Raw genomic sequence first — 21648 nt, forward strand, 5'->3', positions numbered from 1 at the left:
TTCAGATTGCCAGTGCTATCTCTGTAAATAGCATACTAAGCGTTTCGAACATTGTTTATATAACATTACCTCCACTGTGTCTGTAGCTCTCTCTACTCGTGAGACAGCCGTTTTCTTGAGGAAGAGGTGTTTCGGGATTGGATGTCTTCTCTTCTTCGGCTGGCAGTAGTCATCTTGGGAGAAGTGAGCACTGCAGACCCGATGGTCTGCAAGGCGCAGTGTCTGGAGAGGAGTGTTAGCATCCATTTGTAGCATAACTAGCCACAACTTCATCTTGCCGTACCCACACATACACATGGGGAAATAGAGCCCAGGTTGAAAAATACCAAAGTTATCCTTCAAGTGTTACTTACATGAATTGAATTTTAGAGGTTTTTTACCAAATCCTCCAACAGTTGGGACATTTTAGTTCAGCAGCGGGTACTGCAAGATCAGAATGGGGTAGGGATGAATGTATTTTAATACGGAGAGGTCCTGGGAAAAACCTGTTCCAAAGTCCACATGACAAAGGGCTGAAGCATTCAGCAACACTGTGGCTTAACCTCTGGACTTGAACCTCTTAGGATATTTGTGGAAAGACTTGAAGGTAGCAGAAGATCTGCCAGATTTCCGTTTCTGATTTTAATAGAAATCCCCCTTAGTTGTCATGGGTTGTGTGTAGAACCAATTGCCAAAACATTTACATTAAAGGTCCAGTGTGTAAGACTTAGGGGGATTAAGTGAAATCAAGTGATGAGGATGCAGAATGCAAGCAGCTGAAACTTCTTGTTTAGGAGATTTTTAGCAGGAGCTGAATTATCTGCAGAGGTCTCTTGCTTGCTAAAACAAACAGACCAAAGGTCTGTGGTAAAAAAAAAAAAAAAAAAAAGTGGTAAAAATACTAAATAGAACAGTTTCATGTTACAAATCAATGATTCTTCTTCACTGTTTGGCACCTCTGCAACATGCCACTAACCTCACACCTGCTAATGTGTGTTTATGTGGTGCCGTTTGTAAAGTGGCTCGCACTGAAATTAACAGCGACATTTTGCCACATTTAGCTTCAAACAACGTTTAAAAAAGTGGTGTGAATTTTTTAAAGTCACTTTTTACCACATTTACTGCAATATCTGAAATATGAATATAATGTCACAGTTAAATCTAAATATTAAATGTTAAATCTAAATCTAAATGTTACATCTAAATCTAAATATTAACTCTAAATCTAATTGTTGAATGTTTAATCTAAATGTTAAATCTAAATCTAGATGTTTAATGTGAAATCGAAATGTTAAATCTAAATCTACATGTTAAATGTTAGATAGTTCCATATTTATGACATTTTATATTAAACATTATATGCGTTGAAATTATGTCTTTATGTAAACCACATTTCACCCACCAGCGCAATATGAATTTGGAGAAATACCTTACATTCTACACTAATCAGTATCGTCTCTCTCCTGACCTACAACTGGACAAATAATCAGAATAATTGAACAAATCAGTAATTTTGACACATTGATGTTGTAACCATATTTTAACTGGTTGAAAGGAGGGTGAAAAGAGGTCTTAGACGTTCAGACCAAATATCAACCAGTTTTCAACTAGAAATCAATGTTGAAATCCCGGTAGGTGTCACTGGGGGCAGTGCAACATGGTGATCTCTGTAGATGAGGACCTGCTCCCTGTGCAGATTTAAATGGCTCATAAGGTAACGAAAACACAACAATTCTTATTTTCAGGTGATTATACACTAAAGACAAGACACTTATCACATTTTATACTATTTCTGCCAATATCTCCCCCTGGATCCTGCACACTGGACCTTTAATAATGATGAATAATCACGCAGGGCATGTGTGCATGCAACACACAAAAAAACACATTAACTTAATAATATACACTGCAAATTATTTCCAGAAAGTAACTGTTACATTTCACAATAAATTACTCTATTATCATCTTAAAGGCTACAACTGTGAAACTTAAATGTATTCAGAATTTTATTGTGAAATTCTTGCAGGTAAATTTAGTCATTTTGCAGAAGCATACTGCTAATCCAATGTACATAAACTGTGAAGTTACAGATAAATACAATAACTTTATGGGAAATCACTGCTAAATCACAATAATATGCAGGCATAACTACTGTGCGATCACAGTATACAGCTGTCATTTCACAGTCATTTCACTATAAAAATGATACAGTAACTAACTGTGAAAGTAATGCAACCAGTAGCCAGTAATTTACTGTAGATGTACGGCCAGATATTTTACAGTGTAGCCTATATATTATACTGTAATACTTAAAAAGAGGTACCTTGAAACACTTTAATGTTGAAAAAAATTTAGTATAATTTTTTTTTTTATCATGCAGAACTATCCAAACTTAAAAGGTGCTGCTAATGTACAATTTACGAAAAAAAAAAAAAAAGAAAGAAAAAGAAAAAAAGAAAAGTTAATTCTTCTTCAGGTTTGGTGTCTGCGGCTCTCACAGTCAAAGAAGAAAGGATTGTTTTAAGACCCACATTTTGTACCGGCAGTCACACAGGGACACACAAAGCGATCTCTCCAGAGACTGCAGCCTGAGAACAGAAGAGGACACACGTCTTTGAAGTAACAACACACAGTTGGGTTTTAAAAAACAATGGGTGTTGCTTCTGCACTTTCACAATATTGTGCAATTTCAGTGAGAGCTGAATGCTAGAGTGCAATAACAGAGGAGGAGATTCATCATTTCAAAGCCAAGAATGAAAAAAAAAAAAAAATCCTGCTAAATATAATATTCATGATGTGTTTCTCGATGCTGTTTCTCATCTTCGGACAAATATTCTGCTCCTTTTTAAGTCCATGCTCAGTTATATTCTTTTATTCCTTTTTCATATCCCTTTACTATCCACTGCTGCAAATGACTGAGTTTCCTCACAGGGATCATTAAAGTTTTAGATGATATTTTCTCATCTTCTTAGTGAGAGAGGCTACATGCAGACTACAGGCCAGCCTACATGTGGAAAAAAACATATATGAGGGAAATGTATTTAATCTAACTGACATTATTTTTTTTGTGGAAAAGATCATATAACAGTGCAAATTAAACACACCAATTAGTTGCTGATACATGTCATTTTAATTGCATTATTAGCTCAAATTTGAAAGTCATTGCTTATTATATATAGAGTGGTGTTTTTCGGAGATTTATATTATATATATTATGTATTCATTATGTTGTTGAGTAAATGTACTGAGTGAGTGTCCACCACTGATAGGTGATGTATTACAGAATAATGTAATGTGCATATGAAGCCACTAGATGGCAATGTCTCCTAATTTAATATCAGAACAACAAACCAGATCTGCAGTGTAAAACTAACTTTTTCTGTGTTTCAGTATATTTAATCATGAAAGGGAGAAGCAGGTTCGAACTGTATCCCATCCTTTTATATGACCTATGGTTTGGTATGGAATGGTGTATCCCTTTTTTGAGCTGCAGCTATAATAGTCTTCAACCTTATGATATTCATGAAGAAATTCCCTTCTTCGCTTTCATGATCTCGTTTGATACAATGTTCTGTGAAAAACAGTGTTACAGATATGTAGAGGGATAGACCGAGTTTTCTCAGTGGGTCTTCAATTTTTAGCTGCTATTATGTTCTTTATGAAAACCCTTGTGGTCACTGATCAAAGGGAAATTACATCTTTTTGCCTTCAGTTTCCTCTTGCCCTTCACCACGTTGTCAGTTATGTCCTTTTTTGTCTGTTCAAATATGAAACAGTCCAAGATTAGACTTTTCCTTTTTATTTCTCAGGGGGATGAATCACCCATTTCCACATTTATAAGCCTGAACTGCACAATTTTACACTTACACTGACATAAAGTCAACTTGGTTCAGATCTCATGGTTTGTGGAGGAAACCACCAAGACTTGGTTCTAATAAAAGAAGCCGTCTTGTCAGAAAGCTGTGTCTCATTTGGCTCATACAGCCTTCAGCTGGTTCTCCCTCCACCACAGCGAAAACAGTCCTCCAGTTGCTGGTGACCCACATGCTTCCAGCACCAGAGGAAGAGATCCGGAGGAGTGGGAGAAAAAGGGTGGGGAGGAGGTAGAGGTGAAAACATGTGGGAGTCTGCTATGATTAATGTGCTTTCAGAGAAAGGGAGTTAGTGAGAGAGATAGAGTGAAGCAAACAGGGGCATCTGTGATGTGTGTACACTTGGTGAACAGTGTACAAGTAGGCTCCGCCAAAGGTGCGCTCAACAAATAGATGACCCCATCTTCATCTTAATGCATCAACTTGAAGCACTGGAGCATGCAAGCATATAAAAAGAAATACTTAAGTAATTATATCTGCAAAAGGAAGACAGGAACTTGAACTGTATCAGAGGGGTAATGATGATCCACCAAATGTTGAGAGAGAAGGCAGTGGTCTCATCCACAAAGTAAAAATCACCCAGGTGTCTCTGGAACTGCTGGTCAGTGACTTAGTGATTTTTATTTCTCCAGGGAAGCAGGCAGAACTCTTTTCAGATCAATCAGCAGGGTTGCGATCATCAATCATCCCACTTTGATCCTCCTGAGTATTGATGCCATCAGCAGGGACCTCCATGCCCCCCCACAAATTGGGGCTCAGGATTGATTTCACTTTCATTTTTTAAATGTCGCAGCTCCTGCAGTTTATCTGAAATATGGTGTTCCACAATGGTCAAGCTTCTGCTCTGTGATATTCTACATTCATCTTGTTCTGCTTCTTTCTTTCTAAGATGTCATGCCACCAAGGTTATATTTTAAGTGTTGCATATTTATTTATTTATTTGTTAGTATTAAACAGGCAACACATTGTCATTCAGACCTCATCACACTGGGTGCTTCTCTTGTTGACGTTCTGGGACACTGTGTCAACTTCAGCCTGTCACATGCATTTTGTCTTTTCAAAATACACTTATGTTTCACAGGAAATGTACAGTTTGCATACAGTCCCACAGTCTCTTTCAAAATAAACGTACTATGTTAGTACAGCACCATATTTTTTTTTTCCTTCAACAACAAAACACATGATAAAGTTTGGAAAAAAATTACAGGACTTGATGTTACATTCATACCGGAAGCAAAAACTGGCCTGGTGGGGTAAAGAAGGTGATTGTTGGTCAGGTTAATTCAACAGGATAATTCAGTAACAGGTGTCACAACATGATTAAGCTAATACCAAAAATTACAACAATTTGAATGATTTATAAAAAGACACTCAAGTCCTATTCAGTCCTATTCAGACCCTTTGCTTAGCCCCGCCCCTTTGTGATGGTCCATCAAGCTGTAGAAGCTATGGTGTGCCCACACTTTAACTAACTGCACACCCTCAAGAAATATCAAATTTTTGTGAAAACATAAAAGTTATTTCAGAGAGAGGCAGTCTACAATATCTGTTTGAAAGATATATGCAGGATGTCAAACTCACTCTGCAACAAAAATCATAGTGTAAAAGTGAAGCACCACATCACTGGCAATCGAGACAGAAGACACTGAATATAAAGGGAAACCTTGCCAGTTTTCGTCAGCATTATCACCATCATCACAGTGTGCAGATGAATATTGTTTGGCTCCCCCCCCCCATGCCACCACCAGCCACTGGACCTAATTTTATATACTTTATTAATTCCCAAGGGGGAAATTTTTCACTTTTCACTCTGTTGTCCTATACATACACATGCCCGAAATACACACACATGCACAAACAGGACCATTTTTACATGCATTAAATGGAGAGATGTCAGAGTGAACAGTTGAGGGGTTTGGTGCCTTGCTCAAGAGGTGAACTGGCACCTCTCCAGTCCACGCTCCATATTTTGGTCCGAGCGGGGACTCGAACAGGCCACCCTCCAGTTACCAAGCCAAGTCCCTATGGACCGAGCTACTGCAGCCCCGGAGGAAACAAACACCGTTCATTTGCACGCACTGTGATGTCACACAGCTGGTTGAAAATCAGCTGCTGCTTCCCTTCACTGGTTCCTGTAGAGCAGGGTGGGTCTTTATTTAATGTTATGATCGTTATAAAGCATTAGTAGTGTTACAGGGTGTGTGTGTGTGTGTGTGTGTGTGTGTGTGTGTGTGTGTGTGTGTGTGTGTGACGGAACCTTTTCCTTATTTCGTTTTTTGTTTCTGCACAAGTCTATCCTCTTCCCCTTTCTCCTGGGTGCACAACCTTAATTTTTGATTTGGAACACCTGTCGGCACTGGGAGAGCGCGCTTGCTGCGCGCACTTAAGGGGTGTGGGTTTTCTCTCTGTGTGCGGGGAGGCAATCGGACACAGGTGTGCAAGAGAAACAGAGGGGGAAGACGCTACAGGAGAAAGCACGAGGAGCGAGCCGGAGACAGACGAAGAGTACCGGAGCAAGAGGGCGAGAGGGTGAAGCAGCAGCAGCAGCAGCAGAAGCAGCAGTGGCAACGGAGGGGCCGACGACGCGTAGCCCCGTGAGGAGAATCAGGAGGCGCACCACTGAGAGAGGCTGACTGGGAGAACGGCGGAAGCGGTGCCCCGGCAGCGGAAAGGCTCCAGCGAGGGAGCGGAAGAAAGAGAGCAGACGCACTGAGACACGTGGAGAGGTGAAGCACGCTTCGCCTCTCCTGTCAGCTAAGTACCTCTCCTTAATTTTTCCTGATTCTAAAGCCATCTGTCACGAAGAAAAGACTACGTCCTAGAACTGTTTTTATTCACCAGAATTAGCCTGGGTCATTTATTGTCTTCAAATCCAAATTTTGCTTGTTTTACTTTACTGTGTTTTTATAACTAACGACCCAGTGCATGGACTTCTAGTTTTATTTATTTGAGTATATAACTATAACATCTCGAAGCTGCTGAACAAACGAACCCAATTCTTAACAAAACTCTCTGTACTCAGGCTCTGTACCGACCTTCTCCTGGACTCTGCCTCTCCTGGGACCCCAAGGAAGAAGACTTGGACACTGATTTTATTATAGGAAAAGGACTTTTAGCCGGGGCTGGGTCTTGTTGCACACCTTGAACTTGTCTGTCTGCTGCTTTGAACAGAGTGCTCCCCATCAGAACAGTCAATTTAAAACTTGGGTTTTACTCCGTGACAAGTAGCATGTTCAGTAGGCTACACCTTTAGTAGCTAGCTAGCAATCTAACTTCACACTTCAGAGTTTTATTTTGGTTTTGGAATGGAGAATACACATAGCCTATATCTCCTTCCAAACTCTCCAGATAACAATGAGTTTCATCATTACATGTGCTCCAGGCACGTTTAGCTCAATCTACAAAACCAGCCTGAAAATAAAGAATCTGAAGATTGCATGAGAACCTACAGAGCACAGCTGTGTAGTTGTCAGACCTGTTTTGGAGCTGGGCTAAACTACACTGTGATTTGCCAGACTGTATTTTTGGGGTGGGACTTAGCAAAAGGTCAGTTTTAGTAATTTGACTGCACTTTTGTTTGGGAATATGTAGCACTAAAACACACAGTACCCACTAAGGGTCCTGAGCTGTACAGGGAACTTCTGTGGCAAAACTTACTTTCATAGACCTTATTATTTAGGTTGATATTAAATAGGGATGCACGATAATATCAGCATGTAATCGGTATCAGCCAATACTGGCTTTGAAATGAACTATGAGAATCAGCCAACATGCTTTTTCTTATATTACATAATGAATAATTATTACATACATTGAAAAGCATTGTATTTCATGTCTCCATCTGCCGGTGGGCCATCATGATAAGAGTATGCATGCATAATATGATAAAGACATTTTTTAGAATACTTTTGATAAATGCTGACTTTTTAATGTAAAAGCACACAATTACATTACTTATTCCATTGCACCACAAAGCTATAGTTAAAGGGCCAGTGTGTAATATTTGGCATGGTTTATTGTCAAATTTGAATCTGAATATTCTACCCATTAATATGTTTATACAAGCGTATGATCGCTATAAAATAAAATTTGTCTGGTTTTCGTAGCCTTATAATTATGCTTTTATATGTATATATAGCAAGGGCCTTGCTTTAGAGAGGTCGCCATCTTGCGCCGCCATGTATGTACGGCAGACCGAACGGACAATCCAGCCAGCCAGAGAACGCGTTTCGCGTGTATAAATGAACCAACGAAGACAGCGGAAGGAAGGAAGGAAGAAGGAGGAGGAAACAGCAGAGAGTGTTAGTAGTTCGTCGATAGAGAGTAGTGAAAAGTTTTTTTCGTTATAAAGTTTGCGAATGGACCACACTTACCACGCAACAGGAGAGAATGAACCCGAACCGTCATCTGTGAGGAAAAGAAGACGCAACTTCACTCCTTGTGATGCACTCTCTGCGGCGCTTTTCCTCCTGATGATATATCTCCCCAACGATGGTAGCAGTAGCACCGAATCCCATTCTGTGCAGCAAAGTGGGAGCGGAGGATTCAGCCTCTCTTCTTGCCTGCTCAGTATCGAAGTTCCTCATCTGTATGCTCCGGCTCAAACAGGTATGGCTCTGGGTCTGTGTCCACTACAAGAAACTCTTCAAAATCAAGTTCAAAGTCGTCCATTGCAGCTACTATAGTCCGGAGATATTGCTAGGCTAAATAAACAGCTGAGCTCTGTTTACAGGCTACGCTGTCAGTCAGTGTGGGCTGGAGATTGGTGGAGCAGAGAGGGGAGGGGGGTACCCGCTTGGTATTGTAAACGAGAATGTGTGTATGAAGTGTGTGTGTTACACTAGAAGAGTCAGAGTTTGGGACGGAGTCTTTTACCCCCTGGATTTTTGGAGTGCCCAAATAAACGGGCCTTTTTCCCGAACGCTCCTCTGGTCTCCTGCTCGTGAGAGATTCATTACAATATCGTAACATGGTTTAGATTTCTAAGTAAACATTCACCTCGTCGCTAGATAGACCTACTCCTGAAAAACTCATGTCTGCGCAAGGCTTTTGTCCCTACGAGGCCACCGTCATTTACCCGACGGGAGGGGTGAGCGGGTGAGCCCTGCAATCTGGAATTTGACCACTGATGTCACTGTTTTCAACGGTTTTCAACCCATTTTACACAGTGGCCCTTTAAAAAAAGGAGAAAATGTATTATCAATAAAAAGTGGACATTTTGAACCAAAACAAAGATCTCTCCCACTGTTTTTTATTTATTTATTTTCTTATTGTTATCAATGCTTCTGCCAAAGTGTCCCACACACTGTAGTTGTAAATGTAGTTCAAACGTTTCCCTGAGGGGAAACGCATGCTGCCAGACAATCAAAGCCATCGGCCACATATCAAGTTAAAAGACACAAACATTAGACACAACTTGTGCCTAATGAACATGTGTAAGTGACCTGGCAATGGAAATGTCATAGGCCTGTACCTTAAACATGAAACCTCACACACTGTGTGTGTGTGTGTGTGTGTGTGTGCTTGCATGGTCTGGACACTGCAGGACTTTACTGCATCACTGCTCTCACTTGCCTTCTCTCACTTTTCTCTTTTTTTAGCCCTACATTTTTTTCAATGTGCCCTATATAATGTCCCACTTTGCAATTAGGTCTGCTACTGGAGTGTACAGAGAGGAACAGCAAGATGGAGAATCCTCCTGCACTGCAGACTACTGGTGTGTGTATGTGTATGTGTGTGTTTGCATGGTATTGAAGGCCGTCTGTGATGCAGCCTCACACTGTTCTCAACTTTCAGACTGCCTTTCGTCTCCTCTGGAATTCGGTTCACTTCCAAACAGGCCTTGACAGACATCCAGCGCTTCATTTTTTCGAGAGCTGGTCAGAACTTCTGCTGACTCATCTTCCACTTCTTCCTCTTTCTTACTGAGTCGTCTTCATCTTCTCATCCTCCTTGTCTCATACTGATAACATTATATACATGGACACATGTGGCCCAGTCATCTATCCCACCTTTCGTTCAACTGGTCCATCATTACTCCTGCTTGAGTCAGGATGTATTGGATGCTTCTCCTAATGATGTTAGGTTTAAGTACTGAATAGAACCCACTACGCAACAATTCAGACTCGGAGACAAAAAGTCAAAAGATGATAAAAATTTAATGGAATGTAAAAATGAAGTAAGTAAAAATATCACCAAACAAAAACTCTCCAAAAATAAAGGGGTAGAGAGTGGACAGGCAGAGAAGTCCAAACACAATCCTCAGAGTCTCAGGGACAGACACAAAGCAGGGCAAGGCTGGCTTACGACTGTAGATGAGACCTGAAGCACAGAAGACAGCAGTCAGGGAAAAAGAGCCGACAAAAAGGCAAAAACAGGCAGCAAAACATTCACAAAGGTTCTTCAGTCAGTGCTGTTACCACTATGGGAAATGGATGATTTGATGAATACTGGAAGTTGAACTGGAGTCTTTATATTGGATAGGCAGGTGAGTTCTTGATAGGCTGACTGACAGCAGGTGTGTAGTTGAGGCAGTGGAGGCAGAGAAGGCAGGGATGAACAGGAGATAGAGAGTGACCAGCCACGCCCTGCAGCAAGGGAGAGACTAACACAGACAGGGGAGAGAGACAGACAAGACACACAGGGGAGAGGGGAAAACACAAGAAACATGAGGGAAGAGGGAGGAGACTGCCGATACCCAACAAATGAGTGTTATTACTAGTCTTCTTGGTAAAATAGCCCTCTTCAGCATCTTTACTGGAGATGTTGTACTATATGCATGCCCCCCCTCCCAACATGATTCATTAGTTGCCATAGCAACAAGGTCTTTCCTGGCTATCAGTTCAAGACCCCTGACTCCTTCAACCGTGCATAATATCACAGGTCCAGATGACTTCTTCCTCTGTCCTCTCTGTGCAGGAGATATTTATCCACTGAGCTATAAATGTGCTGACAGCAGTGATAAGTAAATTTTATGGGAATGGATAAAATCTATATAATGGGGTTTAAAATCAATCATTATTTCTGAGAAGCTTTCTTTATGTTTATTTTTTTGGACATTGTTTTGGTTTTGTGGCCAGACACATTCTGAACGGACAGACCAGCCTGTTTTCATTCTAAACTTGTCAAATACCCCCTCTTTGTCAGTGACTGGGGTGTAAGATACTGCACACAAAGGCACCTTTTGCAGTGGTATAATATGCACCGGGCGGTAGCAGTTGTTGATGCAGTGGGCACCAACCCAAGTCGTCAAATACCACTGCTATGTCTGTGAATGTCTGCGTAAGATACAGACGTACAAAGGCACCTTTCACAGCGTTGTGAAATGCTCCGGTCGGCGGCAGTTTGTAACGCCACCAGCAACAGCCTGATATAAGGAGCTGGAACTCCAGCTGGGAGGGGTGGTGGATGGGTCCAACAAACAGGAGCCTGCTGTTCACTTCTAGTGTGAATGTTGAGTCAAACCATGATGTTTTTTTCTACACCCAACCACATACTTTTGTTGCACAACAAAATAATCAGAAACATGGGGTGCTTTACCAACATTGGAAGTTTATTTTGAATAAGACTGTATGCACCTAACAAGCAGAATTTGTACATTTCCTATGAAAACAGAAGTGTATTTTAAAAGACACAATGCATGTATTGATATGGCGTCCCATAATGGAAACGATAGATGCAGCAGCCCTGCATTTTAAACTCTGACACTCTAAGAACCCAACTTATGTCACTTTAGGACAAGTCAGCTTGTTACATGAGTACAGTCTTGTCAAAATAACCTCTGGTTGGGTTTAGGAGACAAAACTCCTTAATTAGGTTTAGGTAAAAAGATCATGGTTTGGGTTAAAATAGGTATGTTGCCACTAACTAATGTAAGTTAACTAGTCACGCGACTTATATAATTAAAATAACTCAACAGTGACTTTTGGTTTCACACTGGACAGGAGCAGTAGTCTCTTGGGTGGAAGTCTTGTGTTTGTCTGACCCATCCCTCCACCCCAAACTCCTAATTACATGGGCTTACTATGTCAGTTACTCTGAGTGTCTACTATTGCATTGAGGATTGCTAAAAGCCCCATGCGTCTCTTGTTTTGTGAATAGGTAACAGTGTCATTATTTGACAACCTGAGAATGTGAATGGGTTGCCAAGACGGGGCCTCAAGATCCACCCCTTTTCCAATCCAAAACCCAGTCTGAGGAATGAAGTGTGTTTCATTTATTAACATTCAACTGAAACCAAGATCTCTTCCTAAACATAACCAAGGTGTTTTTGTTTCCTAAATCTAACCACATGGTTACAAACAAATGTAACACCACTGGCGATGGAAGCTGTGTACTTAGACACATTTTACTAGATAGAACACAGGTAGATGACTGCAGGAGTGGTTTGAAACTTTTTTTTTGGAGTTCTGATATGAGTCCTTGATGTGCTGGGTCACCTCCAAAATCCACTCTTAGAGCTGATTACAGCTACTGTCCTCCATGAAGGAGCAAACGTTACCTTTAAAGGAGCTGTATACAGCAATTACATGAATCAGAATCTGGGGCGGAATTGTCTGCACACAAGTTTTAGTATGGGGTTGATGAGCTGGTGGCTAGCACCTAACAGTGCTAACTCCATAAGCTAGACAACAACAGTGCTGACAGAGCTAATATTGTTAACCTGGGAGGAAAGGCTGAGGTTGGGTGCTATGCTTCTGCAATGACACCCTCCCGATATCAGCGGTGACTGGCATATGCAGAGTGTTGACGATTAGCCAGCCAATGGGATACACACAGAGGGACTCACATGCACTAACATGCACACATGGCTGGACAGTCTACCACAACACAAACAGAGAAGTTCAGATTACAACACACAGAAGTAGTGTGACTTAATTTTCTGATGTCATTAGTGCACTATATCTTTACGTAGCCGATAGAGGTTTGCCGCTATATTAATGTTCTGCATGTTGCTTACATCTCCTTTAAGACCCATATTTAAAGGCTACAGGAGAATTTAATTCTCAAAACATAGGCTTTGGTGGAGTATCGCTTTAAAACTCTTGTCATATACAGCTGCAATTTGTCTGCAAAAGATCCAGGTCTGCTCCCTCACAGTCAACTCTCACTCTCTCCTTGTATTTTAGCATTGTGGAATATTTTTAACATCCATCTGATGATCCACACAGACAGGCGGACTCTTCTGCTGCTGCAGTTTTCATGAGGACACTGCCTTGAAAAAGTTTTCAGTAAATGGCTCCACTCACTGTAAGAATAAATTCACTGACTTGGAAGAGAACAAAAATGACAATAAGGGAGAAGTGGACTCATTTCAACTAGACATTAAACCTTTCTCACTCCTTATGTCTTCCTCTCTGTCTTCTGCTTCCTCTGTATTTTCTGTTGTTTCCCCATCCGCTGTGACAAGTTGAGTGGGGAAGCAGATTAATTGGGTCAGTGACTGACTATGATATAGTATTATCTTTGTTGCTGTGGTTTTATTTCTACTTGCCCCTACTTACTGTTACGTATTTCAACCCATAATAGTTAAAAATTGATCTGATAAAACTTTTGATGTTTTCCAAAGTGTTCATATTCCCAATGGTCTACATATGAACTATATCTTCCTATGTCTGCTGTTAAAGTTCCAGGACACCGCGTCAAGTTAAGCTTGTTGTATGCACTATGTCTTTTCAAAATACCCTTCTGTTTTCACAGGAAATGTACAATTTAAACAAGCTCTTCTTTTACACTTTTTTATGCAATACGTTACCTTATTAACCCTTATAAACTATTTTTTTTTAATTTTTTAGTATATATGAATTGTGATGTTGAAGATATTAGCAGTTATTAGTAATACATATTGAGTGGAAACAGAATACTTTACAACTGCTGTCATTAAACATGTATTGACTAGAGCTGGAAAAATTGTTAAATGTATGTATTTATGTTAACAGTGGTGGAATATAACTAAGTATATTATTGAAGTAGCAGCTGTGGCTCAGAGGTAGAGTGGGTCGTCCACCGATCGGAGGATCAGCAGTTTGATCCCTTGCTCCTCCAGTCTGCATGTAGAAATATCCTTTAGCAAGATACTGAACCCCAAATTGCTCCCGATGATGCTTCCATCAGTGTGTGAGTGTGTTAAAAACTGAGTAGCAGGTGGCACCTTGTATGGTAGCCTCGGCCACCAGTATATGAATGTGTATGGAAATGGGTGAAAGTGACTCGTAGTGTATAAAGCGCTTTGAGTGGTCGGATGACTAGAAAGGCACTATACAAATGCAGGTCCATTTACCAAGTACAATCTGGGGCATTTTTTTTTATCATGAAGTTTATTCTAATGCTTATTCTATATAAACGTTATTTATATAGCACCTTTCAAAACACAGTTACAAAGTACTGTACAATAAAACCAAACACAATTATCAAAACACAAGGAGAATAGAAAATTAAGTAAATGTCACTAAAGTAAAAGATAAAATAAAGAAGGCCAAAAACAAAAATCAAGATAATAAATGGGAAATAAAATCAATAATATAGCAAAAAAATAGACAGACAACTCTCAGACAACTGATAAGGGTACGTTTTTAGGAGAGACTTAAATGAAGACTATGGGCTCTAGTTTCCCGGCGCAGCGCAAAGTGACACAGGGTGGTGAATCCCGCGCAGAGCTAGTTTCGAGCAGCGAAACCCGCGGCGCGCTCAGTTTGGTAGTTTGGCAGACCGAGGTGCGCTGAGATGGGTGTGGCGGCGCAGCAGGGGGAGGTGTCGACAGATCCATCTTGGCGCAGTGACAGTTTAGTGCCAAAAGGCTTCACCCAAGGTGCGCTAAAAGCTCGCCAGCTGAAACCAGGTCTACTGTCAGCGCAGGCGGAGCGCAACCGGTATAAGCCGAAGTTTAGCTGACTGGCGGACAGTGCGCACATGTCACCAAAACCTCACAGGCAGGTTTCCAGAATATCAGGCAATAAATACCCAAAAAAAAACACTATTCAATGCAACTATCTGCAATCAGCACATAAATGTATCTCTATATCGACTGTCCCGTCACATCTGATGTCAGATCAAAGGGGATTGGCACCGTTTGGCACGTTTGGCACGCGTAATGGAAACCCAACCTGATTTGATTAACACAGCTGGAAACTACTGAGTTCACACCCCTCTCAGCCAACCACAAACAGCCACAGCATCAGATAGGGAGTATATATTCAGCATCTGTCATCTTAGAAAAGTCAAAAGAAAAGAAACAGAGTGAGACTGCGAGAGAGAAAGAGAGAGCGCACACGTGCACAGGGGGGAAAGCAACATTGATTTACAATTGTGGTGACCTCCTCCCAGGCTACCTTTGCATCGTCAGCCCGTGGAGGTCTGCTCGCAGTTCCGTATATTCGGACACTGCGAGCTTGGACCTCGCAGACCAAAACATCAGTTTCCTCCTGGGAGAAGTTTGGCCATCTGACGCTGCTGCTCTCTTCTGCCATGGCGAATTGAGTAAACTCTCATTACGCCTTTGTGCGGCACATTTAAGGGCGAGGAGAGGGGCTCATTTGATTGGTGTGATGTGTGTTAAACCCACTCCACGCCTTCTCTCCTCCCTCTTTCCGACTTGCGCAGGTAGGAGGGACGGAGGTGGGAAAGAGGAGTAGCTGCGCCAGTGTGCCAAACTTGTGAAATCTGCCTGGCCACACCCAGTTGGCGAGGGTCCATGTCATTGGTTCAACAGCCCATTGGTTCGACATCCCATTAGTCCGACTGTCTGCGGTGCTGAACGGCTCGCGGCGGGTGTATGGTGCGCTGTGACCGGCTTGAGGCAGAGCAGGCTCACAGCTTATGTGTTTGTCACTTTCTTTTTCATTTTAACCCACACCATGATCTTTTCCTGACCCTGACCAAGTGGTTTTTGTGCCTAAACCTAACCAGACCTTAACCACAGGGCATCATGATGATTTCGGAACGGACTTTGGAACAATGAGTTTAATATGGTCGGAACAATGGGCTGTCGAACCAATGGGCAGTTCCCGTTGGCGAAGCGCAGGTGCGCTGCGCCCCCGCCTCGCCCGGTCTGTGAAACTAGAGCCCAGTGACTCAGACAGCTTTATATCCTCGGGCAGGTTGTTCCAGAGCCTTGGGACTGTGATTTTAAAAGCTCTGTCCCCTTTAGTCTTCAGCCTGGACTCTAGAACAAACAGAAGACATCTGCCTGAAGATCTCAAACTACGTAAAAATTCATAAGGGACTAAAAGGACTGAAATGTAATCTGGAGCCAGGCCATGAAGAGTCTTAAAAGTATGCAATAAGATTGTAAAGTCAATCCCAAAACAAACAGGAAGCTAAATTAAAGAGGCTAAAATCGGTGTGACGTGATTGTACTTACTGGTTTTGGTTAAAAGCCTAGCATATAAACATATACAGCCTATACATTTATCTGAGGCTATTTCTGAAACGTTGGAACTGAAGCCTCGGACTCCCAGGCCTAAAAACCCCACTGGTATTTCTGTTTATTTCCTTGTGCAACAAAAGCATGTGGTGAGGTTTAGAAAAAACATCACGGTTTGACTCAACATTCACATGGTAAGCGAACAGCAAACTCCTAGGTGAAACTCAGGGTTTTGTTGGACCCATCCCCCACCCCTCCTGCCCGCCCTATAGGGACTTTCCAGCTCTTTATATTACACTGTTGTCAGCGACATTTCAAACTGACGTTGTCCAGCTGCGTTATAAACTGATGCTGCCTGGCAGTGTGATGGGATATATCATACCACCGTGAAAGGTGGCTCTTTGCATCTGTGTCCGACACTGAAATCACTGACGGAGAGGCAGCATTTAATGACTTGGGAATGAGAACGGGCTGTATTTTTTGCATGTTTTCTCTGCTCAAACTATCTGTTCAACTACTGAGACATCCTGCGGCCACAAACAAACAAACAAATAAACAAACAAAGCTACATTGTTCCCGGAAGTCCAAGCAACAACAATCAGTTCATAATATGCTGATGTGACATACGGAGCTTCATCCAGAAAGCAGTCATTTGAATCCACAAACAGACACAAACACAATCCACACATGCTACTGACAGTATTTCATAACAGACCTGATAAATGTGTGTTTCTGTGTGCGGAGAGAGACTGAGCCAGAGAATTGCTGATAAAAGAGAGAAAAATATGGAGAGCGAAAACAGAAAGAAGAAGGAAAGGTTGTGACAGTATGAATAACACAGTGCAAGCATGTTTCCCTCATCTTGAATTCCAGATCTTAATTGTTTATTTACATAGCTATGAAGGCACCCAGAAAAACTCTGCTTATCAGCTGGTTCAAAGAGAGAATGCAGGGCAGAGCCTCACTGGGTGGAGATCCTACTGTTAATTGCCATAGTTCTCCCTCAAATTAAGTCAGCTCAGTCTCGCTTATTTACTGCCCCGTAGGAATTTCTCCATAATGAAAGGATAATACGTTCAACTGCTAAAAAAAAAAAAAGAATCTTTCACTTCCACCCTTGCCTTTAAGAATAATGAAGTTTTTCTTCTGGTCCTTGTTGTTGACATCCTTGTACTACTAGCAGTTGTTGTTTATTCATGTTAGAGTGTGTGGAGTGGGGAACATTTTATTACTCTGCCCCCCACAGCCCCTGCAACTAACACACAGTCGGAAATCTCTTCATCATCCTGGTCATTCACCTGTTATACACTGCATTCTGTTGATTTTGCACATCCGTACTTTGCACAACTGTTATTTGCACACAACCCTATTCATATTTACAGTGTGCATATTATTTATATTACTATTATTATTGTTATTTGCATTCAGATTTTATATTTAATTGTTTATAGTATTTCATTTTTATATGCTTCTAATTACTCTATATTTTATATTCTTTGTTATGCACCAATACACCAAGCCAAATTCCTTGTATGTGAAAACCTACTTGGCAATAAAACTGATTCTGATTTTGATTCTGATTCTATTAATAATGTCCTGTTTTTTAATTCTTTATTATATTCTATTCTGCCTCTTGTGCGCTTTGTGCGCTTAATTGTGAAGAACACTGCAATTTCTGTTTTGAAAGGTTATTGCTATAGAAATAAATCTTCACTTATAACACAAATATAGTTCTTGTTTTTTTTCCAGCTCTTCAAAGGCCATGACCTTTTTGTTAGAGCACGGCTGTCTGTCTGCGTTAATGGGGTACAGTTCTGTGTACAGTACAATACTGTGTTTTTGTTCTATGTATTATTTCAGACTCAGAAAGGGACTGCATTGGAGCTTGTTTGTGAGAAATTGTCCATTGCAGCAAGTATTTCCTGATGAAAACTGAATGCAAAAATGTGGAGTTAACAACAGCCACATTCAGATGAGACTCTTTTTTCTTTTCCAGCCAAGGGATGTGTTATTTGGCAGCTAACAATGCAAGCTAGCTTACACTGTCTGTGGACAAAGTATGTGGACATGCAAGCATTTTGAAACCATGGGTGTTAAGGTTGTGTAAAATTCAGTAAAGTGCTTATGTCACTGAGTTATAGAAGTTTTTCATTCATTCATCTTCTAACCGCTTCATCCTCTTGAGGGTCGCGGGGGGGCTGGAGCCTATCCCAGCTGACATCGGGCGAGAGGCAGGGTACACCCTGGACAGGGACACATAGAGACAAACAACCATTCACGCTCACTTTCACACCTATGGACAATTTAGAGTTATCAATTAACCTAGTCCCCAATCTGCATGTCTTTGGACTGTGGGAGGAAGCCGGAGTGCCCGGAGAGAACCCACGCTGACACGGGGAGAACATGCAAACTCCGCACAGAAGGACTCCCACGCCCGGGATCGAACCGGCAACCCTCTTGCTGTGAGGCGAGAGTGCTAACCACCACACCACCATGCCGCCCTTATAGAAGTTTTTAACACACTGAAATAAATGGGTTATTGTTTTACCTTTGCCTGAATATTTTCTGAAAAAAGATGCTGCAGATGAGTGGAACTGGGACTTATTGGCTGGAAAACACAGTGGGACCATATCATGAAGGCTCACTTAGTCCAAATTTAAAGTAGATAACAATATCACAGAAAATAAACATTTTACAGGTTTTTCTAAGGTTTTGTCCAAGCGCTTTTCAAAAAAAAAAAAAAAGAATCCCAAAACAATGTATTGAATGTGTGATTATGAGTGAAAAACAAGTAAACACAGACAGAAAAATTTATCTAGGAGCTTACTGTATATAAAAACACTTCCAGAAAACCTATATTGATAAGAAAGACTGTGTTTTTTCTCCTAATGGATGGATGGCTGGATGGATGGATACCATTTGTTCACCATTTAAGTACATTTATAACAGTCTGCAGCGCCAGGAAGCAGTTCAAACCTCCTGAGGAGGTCCAGAATGTCATTGACTACAAGACCCATAAGCCATAGGGCCAGTCACTGGCTATTGGTAGACCAGGAAGTGTGAGGGTTGCACTTCATTTCAACACAGGCCCTCATCAGCTATCAAGGCGATAGGATAGCAACAGCATTAGAAGCTCCTGTTGGCTCAAGAGAGGTGTCAGTCGAAAAGCCCAGAGTTCACCTCCATTTTAACAGCAAGCAGTTGGCATATTTACATGTGAATGGAGGAAATTATTGATAATATGGAGAAATATGAAGAAATGATAATAATAAGAATAAGAATAAGAATAAGAATGATAATAATAATAATAATAATAAATAATGTAATTGCAGTTTGTGGACATTTACGTATTTGGTAATGTGTTTGGACTAAATATTTCTCTGGATTTAGATTGTCTGGAACTTTGAGAGTGTTTGAGAACTGTATCAGTGCTGTTTCTGCTCTGTTCTCTTCTAGGTGAATTTCTAACTGTTTATTTGTTCTTTGTCTGACTGAGACACTTTTTGATCTTTTGAACTAGAAAAGGTCATATGAGAAAACCATTTAAACAACAGCAAATACAGCATATCATAATCATCAAATAAGGCCTTTATGAGGGTCCATGGATGGGCTGTTGGATTTCTATGGTGCTGCCGTAACTTGCTTCACTCTTCTGGTTTCAGTCTTTTTTTTTTATCACATACTGAACCTGCTGCAGAGATGTAGCAGGGAAGGGCAACAGGTCCAGCACTGGGACCAAGGCAAGCGGGCAGAGTCTATAAAGATGAGAGGGGAACTCACCTGGGCTTTTCTGCCTGCACTGAGACACACCTGAGAGGAGAACTGAGGCTTGCAATTGTTTTCTGCTTGATTTGGGTTAGTCTGGTTGAAATAAAACCTTGGAGTGGTTGCCGAAGCATGCCAGCCAAGAATTAAGAGTCCAGTCACCTGCAAGCCTCTCACTGAGAGGAACAACTTTCTTCTTGTTTTACAAGTTAAAACCAACACCTAAATAGAGGAGCCAACCACAGTTTTCCCACAACTAGTTGATTTTGTTGCACCTTTAAAGGCGCTGTATGTAAGAATGTGACCAAAACGGTTACTGCACTCAAATTCAAAATACTGCCGCGAGTCGTGTCCGCCCCCCCTCCCCTACAGATTCGAGGTTGCTGGACAGCGGCACACTGGAGACACTGGAGATTTGATTGCCCATGGGTGGCTGCCGTGGCAGGGCCGCGTCGCAGCGTCCTTGATCTTTGGTTTTCCAGCAGACCGTTCGAGCAAGTCCGGCTTCTCTGCTGCTAACGCTGCTGCCGGGATACAGCTGAGGAGCCGGCTGCTAATGCTATGTACTGGGACACTGCTAATGCTGCTTGCCGTGCTGCTGTAGCTCAGTCGTAACTGTAACTGATGCTGAGACTCTACTGACTGCGTGACTGGTAGACGGCGGTGGGTGGTGCAACAGGCCAAAACACAAATTCAAAACACAAACATGATTTGCGGACCATAAAATTTTTTTTTAAATGTGGATATTTCTGGCTGTACTATTGTTGTTGGTGAGATCAGTATGTTATATGAACATTATTCCTTAGTCTCTGTGACATATTAGGAGGATTTTACGACTATTTGCTTTAGATTTCTTACATATAGCTCCTTTAATATGTGAATTTAGTGGGCCATTTATTTTGTTCTGTTGTGCGAGGCCTTGCCACATTAAAGGGGGAGAGTGGTCAGTATGGCTAGCAAATCTTTTTGTGCTTTGTGTGGTTTGAATTATTTTTCTTTAAGTAGGTTACGTTTGAGTGTTGTGGATTTATTTGATCTATTTTGATTAATTTGTGTGTTGTGTTTAATCCATAGTTTGCCCACATAATTTGTGATTTATTTGTTTTTTCATTGTTCATTGCATAGCCCTACCCCAGCCTCCCTCACCATACAGCATGGTCCTCCCGTTGTTCAGTTTTCTTATTTGTTTAATTGATTAAAGGGCCAGTGTGTAATATTTGGCATGGTTTATTGTCAAATCTGAATCTGAATCTGAATCTGAATATTCTACCCATTAATATGTTTATATAAGTGTATAATTGCTATAAAATAAAATTTGTTTGGTTTTCGTAGCCTTATAATTATGCTCTTATATATATATAGCAAGGGCCTTGCTTTAGAGAGGTCACCATCTTGCGCCGCCATGTAGGAGGAGGAAACAGCAGAGAGTGTTAGTAGTTCATCGATAGAGAGTAGTGAAAAGTTTTTTTAGTTATAAAGTTTGCGAACGGACCACACTTACCACACAACAGGAGAGAATGAACCCAAACCGTCATCTGTGAGGAAAAGAAGACGCAACTTCACTCCTTGTGATGCACTCTCTGCAGCGCTTTTCCTCCTGATGATATATCTCCCCAACGATGGTAGCAGTAGCACCGAATCCCATTCTGTGCAGCAAAATGGGAGCAGAGG

The sequence above is a fragment of the Epinephelus fuscoguttatus genome, linkage group LG2, assembly GCF_011397635.1.
Source record: "Epinephelus fuscoguttatus linkage group LG2, E.fuscoguttatus.final_Chr_v1".
Lineage (NCBI taxonomy): Eukaryota > Metazoa > Chordata > Actinopteri > Perciformes > Serranidae > Epinephelus > Epinephelus fuscoguttatus.